This window comes from Tenrec ecaudatus, chromosome 10 (genome assembly GCF_050624435.1).
Source record: "Tenrec ecaudatus isolate mTenEca1 chromosome 10, mTenEca1.hap1, whole genome shotgun sequence".
NCBI classification, from domain to species: domain Eukaryota; kingdom Metazoa; phylum Chordata; class Mammalia; order Afrosoricida; family Tenrecidae; genus Tenrec; species Tenrec ecaudatus.
The window spans coordinates 11,431,957-11,438,147 of record NC_134539.1 but is presented as its reverse complement, the minus strand read 5'-3'; positions in this window follow the sequence as shown (position 1 = coordinate 11,438,147).

The window sequence follows — 6,191 nt, the reverse complement described above, 5'->3', positions numbered from 1 at the left end:
AAAAAAAAATCTAAGCTTAATTGAACCACGGTCAGAACCAATGATGGGATGTTAGGTCAAAAATGAGACAATTTTTAGAGGTGACAAAATAATAATAATTTATAAATTATCAAGAGTTGATGAGGGAGGGAGGGTGGGTGGGTGATGGTGGGATTAGGAGCTGATACCAAGAGCTCAAGTACAAAGATAATAGTTTGAAAATGATGATGGAAACATATGTACAAATGTGCTTGATACAACGGATGGATGTGTGGATTGTAATAAGAGCTGTATGAGCCCCCGTTAAAATGATCAAAAATAAATAAATAATAATAATATTAAAAATTAAAAAAAGAAAATAGCATAGCTCAGGTCAAGTGAAACTTAATCCTCCAAGTGACTCCTTTGCTTTATAACTCTTGAGATCTTCCGCATCAGATTGGTCCGATACACTACGTCATTGATTTCCTGACTGCCACTTCCATGGGTCTTGATTGTAGATCCCAGTAAAGTGAAGAATTCTGCTTGAACAATTTCTGTCTTTTCTTAATCATGATGTTGCTTTCTGGTCAATTTTTGTTTTCTTTATGTTGAGGTGTAGTCCATACTGCAGGCTGTAGTCTTTGATCTCTGTCAGAAAGTGCTTCAAGTCCTCTTTGGCTTCAGCAAGCAAGCTTATGTCAAATGTACATCAAAAGCTGTAAAGCGTTTTATCTAATCCTGATGTGGTGTCTTTCATGAGTCCAGTTTCTCAGATTATTTGAATAAAGTGGCTTTAGTATGCACAGTCCTATAAAATGATTCAATTTTAAAAGTGCATAATTTAAAGATGATTAACTAAACACAGATCAAATGAAAAATATCTAAACATACTCCTTAATATTGCTGGAGAAGCTATTTTTTATGCTAATTGGTAAGCATGTGCTATTTGCACACAAGGTTAGATTTAAATATTGTGCAAATATTCATCCTTAACTATTGAAAGGTGCTGACAACATGAGTGGTGACGATTCGAAATTGTTTATGGAGCATTTCAAAATCTTAATTTAGGACAGGTAGTAAGTTGGAGTGAGTGTAATTTCTGTCTTTTGGGGTATCTCATGATTACAGAAATTTAGTTATGGTTAAAGAGCAGAGTAAGAAAAACAATAGGTAAAATGTGACAAGATGTTACATCCATGAGAGTTCAACGGGTAAACACAAATCACTCAAGGTAGTCTCAATAGTGAAAGATCACATAAATGGAAATGTGTTCTTATAAATCCTTTAGAGGCACCACCGTATGAGCAAAATCAAGGCCAGCACTAGTTTTTGAGTTCATCATGGGCTTTTGGAGAATCAGAAATTTCAAATTAATTCAGATCAGAACTTTTACTGTGGACAGGAGTGTGTCTGCTTGCATTGTTGAGGTGAATACGTTATTGGAAACATGAATGCTCCTGCAATACCTCACGTTTGTGACATCCCATGACTGCTCACTAATGACAGACACATGCTTATACTTCTATTCTGTCTGTGAAAGTGCGTGCCATTGGTGGAAACCAAGCAATGTTGGGTCCCTTGTTGGGAGAGGAGCCAAATCCAGTCCCCAGGCACCCAGCATCTTTGATCCAGGGCAGAGAAGAGGATGCGAAGAGCTCCAAGCGTCAACAGACAAGTATCCATTTCAGGTTCAAAGACTAGCCTGGCTGGCGATTGTTGGTGTCTTCAAAATTCATTCATTGAAGAAGCTCTCTCTAGCATAACAGTACCCATGATTGTTTCTGTCATGCCCCGTACGTCACCATGGTAGAAATGTGCAATAGGAAATTTACAAACCAAGCAGCATTCACTAGGGCTTGTAGGCCCCACCCAACTGGCCAGTGACTCACTGTGGTGACTTTATTTACTGCCCTTTAGATCACTGCCCTTCCAGCCATGCACTTGTCAATGTCTGTGAGTCCAATTGGTCAACTATTCCCCACCCGTACCCAGAGGACAGAGCAATTCTTCTGGTTTGTAACTGAATTCTCTTCAGTGTTCTCCAAAAGACTCTGATCAAATCTGCTCCCTGGCTTGGCTCCTTTGTACCAGATACAGGTTTGTCAGACATTGATATGCCGGCTATTCTTCTAAGTGGTGGACTTGAATTTGCACCTTTTCGATTAATAGTGAGTCCATTCATCTGTATCCAGGGTTTCTTTGGTAAGTTTACGGAAATGCATACAACTTTGCCTCTACTAAGGTCTCAATCATTAGCTCTGCTTCTTGATTGCCCCGTTTTCCATCGACTTCCTTTCGCCAAAATCCTATCACTATGATGCCTCAAAATTTTGCGTCATACCGTTGCACAGATCAACAAAGTGATTCAAGACAACACACAAACAACTAACCCTGGAATATCCCCCGATTCTAACCCTCCTTGTCTTAACTCTATGCCATCTGTTTCTTGGGGAATCCATATCCCATTCAAACTTCTGGGGCATCTACTGATCATTCTCACATCCCCTATATTATTTTAGGTCCAATACTTGCGTTGATTCTAAGGGCCAAGCCGAATAAACAAAAAAAATATACTAAAACTCTTTCTTGTTTGGGGGTTCTGCCTTTTAGCCATGCCACCCCTCCTCTCCAGGGGCTCACACACTTACTCAACTCCTAAGTATACCCCGTTTCCTTAAGCCTCTGACTAATGACTTACTCTCTTTCTCAGCACTTCAACTTTTCTCTTCTATCAAATGAATCAGTGACCCTTTGGGTGACTCTTTCAGAGACATTTTCTATCACCTTCTCTTGACATACATCCCTGCCTTATTAACCAAATATTTATATTTAAAAGCACTAATTACAGTAACCACAAGCTGCCACAGAGCTTGCTTGCCTAAATGCCCCTGCCATGATTGTTCTCCAAGCCCATGGGTACTTTCACCATAGCAATCCTTTTGTAGAATGTCATTCTTATCTTTTACTCCATGTGCTCTACTTTGATTACTCATTATTTTGAATACTTAATGAGTGTCATCCTGTATGCCATCATTGTCATAATTTTAAGAATATTGCAAAATTTTATTGTGAAAGGCTCTCTTATTTGTAGCTTAATTCATGTATTAGTTTGTATATTTTTATGACAAACAACTTCCATCCTATTGAATTTCTACTCCCTCACATGCTAGCCAATATGCCCCTATTATTAAGGCTTGCCTGTACCTGGAGTCTAGGTCAGGTTACCCAATTATCGATTTTCACAGTGGTTTGATATTACTCATTCATTCTGTTTACTCCAGTTGTAATTTTTTCCCAACTTTTTTGTGTTGTTAATTCTGCTAGAATAGGAAACCCATGTCTCTAGACTTGTGACAGTCTTCTTTGTGTGTTATCCAGAGCTAAAGTTCACTCAGTGAATGTGTGAAAAATGGACGAATGAGTGGATCTGGTGTAAAACAAAACAAAATTAAGACTAGAGATGGATTTATCTGTATGCTCCCCGTGAGGAGTAAGCCTCTGGTTAACCCTTTCTGGCCAGAGTCCAGGGACATGAATACCCTTGCTAATCAACACAGTGCGTTCTGTCCTGGATGATTGCAGATAGACTTAGGCTGCAATGTAATGCCTTACTATTTGATCTCCCTGTTGAATGATTTTAAATTTGTTACAGTTTTTAATATTTTCTAATATCTTTTGCTTGAAGATTTTTGGTTTTATTTTGTCATTGTTGATTTTTGTTTTACTATAGGAAATTCAGGACAGATAAATTTATAGCGACAATTATTGGATTAATAATTTCCTAAGGCTATGATAGGGGATGGTGGAAGAAAATGGTGAGTTAACAATGAGTATAAAAGAGGGAAAAACTTGTTCTAAAATTGATTCTGTTTAAGATTGTACAAATCATTAATATGATTAAATTCTGCAAATTATATGTCAATAAAACTATTAAAATAAAAAATATATGTGTAATTATGTCAGAGATATTCTAGAGGAAACTTCTTGAGTTTCTTCAGTTCAGTCTGTATGTTAGATGAAAATGAATGAATAATGAATGTATTTATCTACCCATCTATCTATGAGGGGATACCACCCCCCAATAAAACCGAAAGAAGCTCTGCTGGGTGGGGCTTTCAAAGTAGTAGACATTTCCCCCCTAGACAGTCACCTAGCAACTCCCTCTGAGTTAGTGCACCCAGTCATGTCACCTGGGAAGGTCACCTGGTCACAGTGAATGTTTGGTGCGGAAGCAGTTTTACTCATCACATTTTTGTGATGGCCGATTTAAGAGAACAACATCTGGATTTGAAATTTTGTTTCCTACTCAGGAAAAATGCTGCAGAAACTGTTGTGATGTTGACCACAACTATCCAGAGCGGCGCTATAGGAAAACCTCAAGTGTATGAGTGGTTTTCTCATTTCAAAAAAGGTGAAGTGTTCATTGTTGACAAACCTCATCTGGACATCTGTAAAATTCTGGAACAAACAAAATTTTTGACTCATAGTGCATTTGAATTTTTTTCTACCATGTCAGACTGTTAATCAAGTTTTCTGTTTAGAGGTTCTGAAAAGATTGCATAATAGTGTCCATCATAAAAGGCCTTACTTGTGGCAGAGAGGAGACTGGTTTTGCCACCATGACACTGCACCTGCTCATACTGCCATCTCAGTGCGCCAGTTTCTGGCAAAGAACAACATGCCTCTATTGTTCCACATACCTTACTCACCTGACCTCACTCCTTGCAACTTCTTTTTATTTCCTTGAATGAAGAGTGACATGAAAGGACAGTGATTTGATGACTAGAAGAGGTGAAGAAAAAAATGAGGGAGGTGCGGTCAGCCATCCAAACAGATGAGTTTCAAAAATGTTTCCAAGAATGGAATCGCAAATCTGACCAATGGATTAAGTTTAATGGTGTCCCTTCATATCTATAGGGTTTACATTGACATGAACAAGCCCTGGTGCAAGAGAGCTGTGCTCTGGGCTGCTAATCCCAATGTCAGCAGCTGCTACAGGGGAGAAAGATGAAGCTTTCTGCTCTCATCAGGATTGACAGCCTTGGATACCCAGGAAGGGCAGTTCTATTCTCTGTTGTATACGGTTGCTATGAGTTGGGATGTACTTATTGGCAGTAAGTTTTTGTGTGAAAGTTGAACTATACACTAACAAAATACATTAACCTGTCAATGATGAATATTTGAAAGGAACTAGCATTGATAGTAGATTCCTATTAGAGTAGTATCCATTTAACACTATATGCAAATCATGTATTTTTTGATTTGGACAATATTGAGACAATTTTTAAACTGCTTTTCTAAAACAATTTTCAAATATTTAAAAATTTAAAAATATATTAATATTGTTGTAATAAGAACAGTATTAAGAACAAACAAAGAAAACTAAAACCAGTTCCCTCAAGTCAATCCCTACTTTTAGAAACGACTGAGTAGAACAGAGCCTTTGGGTTCTCTTGACTCTTCTTCTTATGGAGGTGGATCTGTTGGCCCGTCTTCTGCCATGCCACTGGGTGCATATGCTTAGTTAGAGGTTAGCTGTCAACCCTTCATACCACCCAGGAACCTCCAAGTAGCATACATAGAGTTAAAACAGAGAAGAGGAAACTTAGAAGAGAGAAGTATGAACAATTCAAGTGTGGGGTACAAAATGGGCTACATTGGTAAACTGGATCGTGACTCCTGCTCTTTGTCAAAGAGTTTTGCCCAGATACCCATTAATCAAGGAGCACCTGGGGTTCCATTCTGCCTAATTTATAGTTCGGTGCACCAGGACCTGGCCCAATTTCTTTGCATAATTAAGGACAGGGCTGCCAGATAGCATTTAAGCCTAATGTTTCATTCACTTTTGCTAAAAGACTAGTCTACTACCCACTCATATTCATTGTTAAATTTCAGCCCTCCTTTCACATCCACGCCTAATAAAGTCTAGGCACCTGGTATGAATTTGCCATTTTGGAGAATGTTTGAGCATTCACCTTTCTTATCGATGAGGGAGCTTGATGGCAGTTAGCTGATGCTGATTGTTAAAATGAATTTAATGACCATTTCTTAAATGTATCTGTCGAGGGGGAATGGAATAGAATATTCATTAAAAAACAAATTTAATATCTATTTAGTGCTCTGATATTTCTCAGAAATGACCTAAACTGCTGAGACTAAACGGAGATATAGAGAAATAAAAAATGTGATTTACCCAATTAACACAGCTAGAGAGTTGTCTCTCTCCAGCA